General features: G+C 44.9%; 1 long non-coding RNA gene across 1 annotated transcript; it reads right to left on the bottom strand.

Moving 5' to 3' along the window:
* Positions 1-212: 212 nt before the first annotated feature.
* Positions 213-1,834, bottom strand: LOC135418564 (uncharacterized). The gene is made up of 2 exons (XR_010432526.1): positions 1,728-1,834; positions 213-1,262 (listed from the first exon to the last, which is right to left on the bottom strand). It is a non-coding gene; the product is annotated as an uncharacterized LOC135418564 (long non-coding RNA).
* Positions 1,835-9,106: the final 7,272 nt, after the last annotated feature.

Raw genomic sequence — 9,106 nt, 5'->3', positions numbered from 1 at the left:
GTAGACACATGCAGCTACTACAGGCACCAAAAAACCACTTCCAACAGAGCTCCGGCTCACAGGACTCTTTTATTGATATGGGTTCTTTTTAAGCAGAAAACAGGGATGTAGCCTATCTGTTCTTGTGCAGATGAAGAAACTTGCTGTGGAGAAACCCCACCTGCTTTCCATTTTTAGTGCATTTTTCCATTCTTGGTAAAGACTGTGCACAATTGTCTGACTATATAAAAGATGTTTTATTTCCTTTCAATTAGAAAAAAAATTATATTCAGGATTTGCAAGTGTTCCGAGGACGAAATGTGTGACAAGAATGAATGGCTCTTTTTTTTGTTAATATGTATGTCTTCGAGCTAAGCTTTTAGTGGAAAAACTGCTCTAAAGAAGCCTAAATGTGACTTGAAGTCTGATCCTCTGCTAACTTGGCAAATACCTGAGGATGAAGTATGGAGAAGAGCTAACCTATAAAGTATCCTGTATTTTGACAGCCTGTTTCTCCATTAAGAATTTTTAGACATCAATAGAACGAATTGTCCTGTATTGTATGTTACAAGTCTATGTGCTGTAAAAACATTAAGGTTTTTGTCAGCTCGCTACTTTAACCCTTAAAGACATTCCTGATGGCTGGTGCTCCAACAAAGTCATTGTCCTTTGGCTTTTGTTGGAAAGCTGCTGTTGATTTTATGGCTGTGCATCTGCATTATCATTTGTCTTCACCCTCAAGAAGATCCAGATGCTGGTGGCGATTTCATTACAGTTGCTGTGGTTATTTTCTTGTGAGCTTCTCCATGGACCACGATGCTCTGAGATGAAGGAGTACATAAACATCAAGCAAAAACACATCAAATGGCTTTGTAATTCCAGCCTCAGCAGGGCAGGTTCTACAAGACATCCTGTGAGGGCGAGTTCCAGATGGGCATTGCTGCAAACTGTGTCTCTCTCTCTCTCGACAAGGGTAGGTTGATCTGGCCAGACTTTGAACCTTCTTGCCAGGATTTTTGGCACCATCTTCACTTCTTCCTGCTTTGTTCTGGGGCAGGGTGACTCCCTGTGTGTCCTGCCTGACCTAGGAAGCTCCGATAGCCCCACCAGCAGCTCCCATTCACATAATATTCACGTTGTCCGTGTTGTTTCCTGCTCACATGACCTTGAGATAACCACCATGTACTCTTTCCATGGGTATGGCCTCCTGGGCAGGTTCCCACCAGGGAGGGACAGCACTGCCTGAGTGGTGGCTGCTCTGCAGTAGTTGTCCATGTCCTCACCTTAATCCACAATAAATGCAAGGTATCTCACTCCAGTTTCACTGAGCCATAGAACCCCCAGGTCCCATCACTGTTACCACCTCACTGGGACCACACTGGAGAGCACCTTGAGCTCAATCCTGCAACAGTGTTAACCTCACAACATGCCTCTGATATGTATTTTTGAGTATGGTTTCATGGTAGTGGCCCTGCTTGCAAATAGAAACAAAGTGAGAAACTCCTTCCTAACATTTTCTGGTGCCTAGGGCTTGCCAGTTCTTCACAACTGCCTGATGGGCTGTGGAGAAATTACCCCCATTGAAATTAATTCTTTCTCCCCTAAAATATTGTTTATACTCCAAATCACCTCCAAGATCTGACTCACACCTTAGCTGTATAATTTGGGCAAGGGGGATGGTGGAGCAACACCATTGTGAAGATGCAGAAGGTGTTTAAGCTGTTCTTGTATTACAACAAATTACTCACTTTAATGATTCAATCATTCACGACAACCTGCTGGGACGAGCACAAGAGCCCTTGGCTGGTTGCAGTAACCACCAACCCGACGGTCCTCATGCTTCAGCTGTGGACCACCAGGGCTGTAAGACATAGAGAGAAGGGCTATGAAATGATTGATGGCTTTCCTCCCCATGGTGGACAACCAAACATGAAGTCCTTGCCACATATTCACTTTCAAGAGTGGAAGGAAGGAAAAACAGCCGACCAGCATTTTTGAGAAGCAGTGCAACAAGTGAACATGCATTTTTACTAATTTTATAGTAGCATGTGCATGGTGTACTCTGGGTGCTCCTCAAAAAGGCTATGTGACTTTTAGTTTAAAAAATGTTGAGGTAAACTGAATTACTCCAATATTTATGCCAAGCTTTTAATAAGTGAGGGGTAGCAGCTGCAACACTAACCAGGAAATAACCGAGTAGTCAGTGCTTGACCAGCTTGTGGAAGGTGTTTGTGAGGAGCTGGTGACTGAGCCCCGTGACGTAGGTGGTCCCTTCCATCCCTACACGCCTGGGAATGGCCGTGGCTCTCTCCCAACCACCGTCGGCACTGATGTATTTACTTTCCTTGCCATGGTATGCGAAGCAGCTTTGCTGGAGCTAACAGGTTTTATACCTGGAAGTCCCAAAAGCAACTCCCACACAAACCTGAAGAACTCACTGAGATGGAGATAGCAACAGAAAGGTCTGCAAACACAGCCACCATGTTGCTTGATGGGGAGGAATCCAGCACCACAGCTCCCCAACAATTTACATTGCCCTCTCCCCTACGCCTTTTTTTAAAGTGTTTTACTGCTGAACACATGGAAATCCCTCTGTCTGCTGGGGAACTTTTAGCAGAAGAATAAACAGGTCCTCCTTTCTCTTTGTGTTCAAACATGGGAGTTCACATCCTCTGCCTCTTCCTCTCCGCCACTGGCCCTCTGGAAGAGCAGAAGCACACCCCAGGGACCACACAACAAACAACTCCGAGGGGCAGCGGAGGAGAACAAAGAGCCCTTCAGCCCTGTGAAAAGCTTGCCGTGGAAAAGGGAGTCAATCTCAAGGCAGTACTGGTGCAGGGATTAAAAAAGCACCAGGAAAGCAGAACAAAAGCAAGGATAACAAGGCTTCAATGGTCTCCTTATGCATGTCTTAGACTACGTGCATACATGGGTTTCCATACATATATTGCCAGAAGGGAAATATGAGCCTTGTTTGTAAAAATTACAGGCTTGCATCTGAGTTTAACCTCTACCCTTGAAACAGCAGCCTAAGCCTAGGAACTACTTAGTGCAGGACAGGCTGTTCCTCTCGGTTTGAAAGGAGTAAGCAATTCAAGATTTTCTCACTTAGCTGCTATCTGCTTTTGTCTCCCAGGATTCAAGTGAAAGGTGAGAGCTTTGCAAAGAGCTGCAGGACTTGCTGTGATTGCATCATTCCCATCCTGGCGTCCACACAGCGGCTCCTCTTCCAGTGTCCTTCATGCTCTCAGGGCCTAGAGCCTTGTACCAGCTTCTGGTACTCACCCTTGTAGCAACCTCTTGTAGTTTCCCTTGTAACTACCTCTTGTAGCTATTTCTGGTAATTGCATTTGAGTGCTCTTGTACCTGCAGCTCCTCCTGGCTGTAGACAGACTATGTGATGCCTATGATAAATATATGTCTAAATGTCTAAACCATGCACTCTAAATATATCTATATAGGTTAGATACATATATATATATGTATTTTAATGGTGCTGTCCCTCCTTAAGCCTGTGGCAGGCTTTAATATACATATTATATATTATGTATTGTGTATATATTATAGATATACACCTAACCTTTCCACTCATTTACACAGAGTGGTTTGGGCATGTAGTCAATGCACAGTGGTAGACAGAAATTCAGCCCCAAAAGTACTGCTTTTGCAATGCCATTGAATTTCATGTGAAAAGCAAGACTGGAAGAGATGGGAAGGTGCTGCTCATAGGGATGTCCTTGTCATGTCATGGGCAAACACAACTGCTCTGGTCAGAAGAGAAGGTAAAGAACCATGTGGACTGTTGGCCTCTTGTCCTGAGGGAAAACAATGCTACCTGGGGTTATTTTTTAACAGTTGAGATGTTAAGTACTCAAGGTGTGAGGATTCAGATTCCTCATTTGCATTTAATCTTTGGATATCACAAGGCAACATAAATCAACACCATCTCATGCCTGGGATGGCAGCCATCGTCAGGAACTTTGCTTTGGCAACCACCTATGAGAGGCCACTCCAGGCTTAAGGAGGGACAACACCATTAAAAACCATTAAAACTCCTAACTGAAAGAAATTGGGTGTTGTAATACCAATCATTACCCTTCTCTTAGGCAGAACTCTGGCTGGGAGCACCCAGAGGTTTGCCCAATCTTGAATCGCTGCATCAGCGTGCCTGGTAACAGAAGAATCAAACCAGACAGTTCCATAAATGTGAATTTTCATGCCTTAAATCTGTTGCTACAGTCCTCATGATTCATTGAGCGATTCCATTGGAGCCTGTAAATAACATCCCCCCCACCCCGCCATTATTATCTTAATAATTCTCCTGAGATGGAAAATGTGTTTATTTTGACTCAGAGATTGTAAAACCACAGGAATAAAACAAGTTTAGGCTGCCAGCACTTTATTTAATTTCTCGTTCTTTTGCCGAAGCTCTGAGAATAACTTCTGTTTCCTGCCGAAGAAGGAAACAGTGTTTTCCTTGACTTATGTAAATATGACTTCCCTGCTTGTACATTTTCCCACTGCTGGAAACAGGCAGGAATCTTTCCAGTGCCTGAAGTTTGCAGTTCATGTGTAAGATTTTGCTCTCCACCCAGTTCACCTTGGGCTGGCTTGGGGGGTGTTGGAGTTTCCCCGGATGGAGGTTAAGTCCTGATGGCCATGCAAAGGCTTGGCACTTCATTTTAACCTCAAGGCAACACTCCTGTGTGTTCATTTTTTTTCTGTGATTTAAGTCACTTGGCCATAACATATAATCAAGACTTCCCTTACCAAGAACGGCTGCGGCAAGAACAGAGGGAGTAAAATATAGGCTAGCCATGTAATGGAAGCGTGTGAATGTGGGATGGGAAGCGCAAAGGGAAGGACAGGGAGGCAGAGATGCAGTGTAAAAGCTGCACAGACATCGAGAGCTATTCCTCTGGCATGTGTATAATCATACCATAATATCCAGTTGGGAGAACGTGGTACAGCATTTCAAACAAAGGAAACAGCCAGTGCCTGGAGCTCCTCTGCATATTTATTACATCAACATAATGATATAGAGAAATAGAGGCAGAGGTTGGCGTTACAAGAGGGTGACTGTCACTGCTACTGTGTGTAGCACTGCTGGGAACGTGCCTGGCTCGGGCTTGGTGTGGAGGCCAGACTTTGGAGAGGATTTCAGTGAGTTACTGAGGGTTTGGGAAAGCAGGCCTGAAAAATGATATTTGAAAATCTGGCTGGGGTGAGCATCCGAGAAGTTTGACCCACTGAGTTCCCCAAGGATGGGGGCAGGAGGTGGTTCCTTCACAGCTGGATGGTACTCACAGCAGGGAAAGGGTTGCTGGTGCCAAATCAGCCTTTCACTGAGCCATCAAAAATTATGCCAGGGCTGGAAACTCAACCCAGATAAAATCAGTGCAAATGGGAGGTGGAATTGTTAAACTATTTCTAGTCATGACCCTTTCTAAGGGGCAACATAAAGACTGCTCAGGGAAGGCAAGATGCTTCTGGGGGTGTTTAGGCTGGGACTTTTTTTAAAGACATACTCTAACGCAATCAGGGAATTACAGGCTTGATGTAAAGATTATACAATTTAATTATCCAGCCTCTGTTATGCAAGAGGCCGGGAAAGATAATATTTCTGCTAGGCCTTTAATCAGTGATATGCCCATTGCAAAAGCACTGAATGATTTGGGGCTCCCTCAGTTTTCAGGGGTTCTGCTGCAAGAAGTCTGACTTTCCCAGGGGAGGTAACAGCTTCTTGGAAGTCCAGCATCTTCCAAGGTTTCTATGTCTATCTACACGGATATTAGGACACTGAAAATTGCTGTTCACTTCTGAAAATGGTTTTTCCATCATTGCACCAAAATATGGACTCCAGATATAGACAATTTAAGCCCCTAGGAACCCCTAAAGCCCCACTTTTTTCATAAAGACAATGACTTTCCTATAGTTTGACTCTTTCATCCAAAAATGTCCCAGAGTGCTCTGTCCATAAATGAATCTTTTCACCTGAGGAAGACATCTATCTGCTTCCCCATCAGGGCCATTTCTCTTCTCACTGCACTCCCAGCAATCTTGCTGTTCTTTATCTGTCTTTTTTTTTCTTTCCTTTCTATTACTGCTGAGGTGATGGCAATTCCCTGTAACAATATAATCCCATGTAATTTATCACGATAAGTCTGTTCCGCTAGTGCAGTGGAGTCCCTGTTAGCTCAGAAGAAAAATTTACAGGCAGGAAAAATCATTGTAAGCCATACAGAACTTGCACACTACCGCAGCTGAAGAGCTGCTGGGGAAAAGCTTGCCTGCTGCTGATAATCAGTGCAATGTATCGCTGCTGTGGTCTCCTCATAACCCTTGAAATGAGGTTTTAATTCCTGAAGTCTTGCACAAACAAAAGAGTTGCAGAAAGAGAGAGAGACTGGGGTGGGGGGAGAGGAGCGGTGACCTTTGCAAGTGAACTCATAAGGAAACAACAACGTGCCTCATTCTTAGCCTGATATTTTTTATACTTTTTTTTCCTCCAAATGAAGTTGGCTGTTGGAAACCCAGAAGCACTGGCTGTCAGACACCAGCCAGATCCTGCGTGCTTTGTTATTCCGGTGTTTAATCCCAGATGAGGCCAAGTCACACTCAGATTTTAGATATGACAATTGGGTCTGGGCCCCTCATTGCTCTGGACTGTATTTCTGGCTGGTACCCCAGAAAAACGTAAGGAGGAGGCTGAGGTGATGAGTAGGTTTTATCACTGGAGTAAATCTCACCCACACTGAGCCTGGCATCCTTGTGCAGAACAGCACTTTCTTTGCAGCATCAACTTTGTCCAGAAGACCACAGATTAAATCATCCAGAAGGAATAACAATGAGACCCGTTATCCCATATATTATGTATATGATATATCATATATCAGGCATGCAGTGTCATGATGACCACTTTTCTTTTTGATGGTGATGATTCACGAAAAATAATTTAACAGCCCCAGTGATTTCCCAACTTCTCTGCATCTTCTTCAGCTTCTTCCTCTGTTTTTCTCTTGCTCAGGAAAGTGGGCAAAACTGTGGCGGGCTGAGGCTCCAACCTGGGGGTTGCCTTCCCATCATTTTGCTTCTGCCATCTTCTAAAAAGCCATTTATTTCCCCCTTGCTCCCTTTTGTCTGGGCTGCTTGTCACGAGTGCTATTGCCCAACATACCCCCCTCCACAGCAGAAACCACCATTTGCCACTATCGTTATTGTGTGAGATCCTGCACTTCTGGAAGCAAACAAAAAACACCCAAGTTGCCGCCTCTGGCTCCAAACTTTACCCGTCAGCTCCCTGACTCCACAGAGAGCATTCCCATTTCAGTCCTTGCTGGAGCTCCTCAGGGTAAGATTGCAAGCGCCAGGGAAAGACACATGTTTCCCATTACATGCCTAAGTCTTCGCAGAGTCCTGGTGACAAGAGATCTTACAAAATAGCGCTCGGTGGAAAGGGGCCGCAGGTGGGGGAGGGACTCGCTGGTTGCAGGGGCTGGTTCACAGAAGGGAACCCCGTTATTGATACAATAGAGGGGGGGTGGAGACAGGATAATAGAAAAAACTGGCAAGGGATTATTTTAGCAGAAAATAAATAAAAATAGTTGACTTAATAAAATGCTCTCCCAAGTTGCCCAGATCTTTGTTCAAATGCATCTTATATCATGCAAGAAAAGAAACACCTAACACCTCTGTTTGTATACATTACTTCTTTTAACCCAAAAGTCATTTACAGTGCTGCTCTCACACACCACTGTCCTGCTCCCTCGCTCCTCTTGGAAGCAATCCCTTGTTTCCAGGGTTGTGTTATGATCCCATTTGTTTCTCACTATAAAACTGGCTCATTACGTGGCTCTTCCCATCCCTGCTGTTCCGATACAGTGTGCAATTTTGCATTTGCTCATGACACACCATGATCCGAGCAATATAAATATCATGGCTGATCTGGTGTTAATCATCTTGGTCCTGTCTGATGGGAGAGCAATTGAAACTGCACTATAGCTCTGCAGGTTATTCATAGCATCAGCTTCACTAATTTTTACTGAAATACATTCACATTTGAATGACATGTTTATTGGAACTTCTTTTGCAGTCAAAGAGTGTTATTGTGGGCATGGGTGAAATGCATTCAGCCATTATATTCTGCAAGCCGCAGTTAAATGCCAGACTAGGGTTGAGCTGGGTTTGAACAGCCTATCTATAAAATCTCCTTCATGTGTCACCAGAATAGGCTGGCTAAAGAGTTTACCATCTTAATATATTAGCCTAAGACATTAGCTCTTAGCCTAATATTAAAATAACAATAACTGCCAGAGGTACAAATGTTGCGGCCAAGCAGAGAGCGCTTGGAAAACGCAGCCCTCGAAGGGAGCAGGTCATCAGCCAAGAGAAATAAATTACCTTCAGCTCCCAGCACACCAGCTGTATCTAAATCAGCTTAAACTCACACTATCCGCAGACTGGTTTTATCTCCTTGGAAGCAGAGGAGGGTTTGCGGTGCTGTTTGGCTGTCGGGGGCTTCTCTCTGCTTCGTCCTCTGGGGATGGCCAGGTCAGAAAGCCTTGTCTCCCAGGTCTGCCAGCCCTATCTCCCAAGGAAATCTGTGTCTATATCAGATTCTAAAGTACTTGGTGGTTGCTTTTTGAGGCACCGCGCTGTCCTCCAGCTCCGGCTGCTAGTGCTCCCACTGGCTCCTGAGCCACCCTCCCCCAGGTCGAATATGGAGAATATTCGTTTGGGAAGTGAAGTCAATGCAAAGATCCTTTTCTCTGATAGTTTATACAGAATAAGCATGTGTTGTCATGGAGGACTGGTATTTAGATGAGCTCCATCGGAAAAGAGACTCCTGACGCTTTCCCACTGCGATGGTTTTATGAGGCACATTAGCACCTCCATGCCAGATCCTCCTTCACTGGGGGCAAGGGCCCCACTCAGGATGGGGTTCGATTCCTCCTCTGCCCTTGGGAGCCATGTAAAATAGAAAACAACACACATTTCAGGTTCACGAGGGACATGAAACTCGGCAGGTCTTGCACAAAACTCGGTGGAGACACAAATCTGTCCTCAGAGCTGCCAGCAAGCACAGCCCTGGCCCCCCAAAAGTCGCTGCTCCGCCTCGCAATAAAAC

This window comes from Pseudopipra pipra, chromosome 9, assembly GCF_036250125.1.
Source record: "Pseudopipra pipra isolate bDixPip1 chromosome 9, bDixPip1.hap1, whole genome shotgun sequence".
Classification (NCBI taxonomy): Eukaryota; Metazoa; Chordata; class Aves; order Passeriformes; family Pipridae; genus Pseudopipra; species Pseudopipra pipra.
The sequence above is the reverse complement of the archived record's forward strand: the minus strand, read 5'-3'. Positions and strand labels throughout refer to the sequence as shown.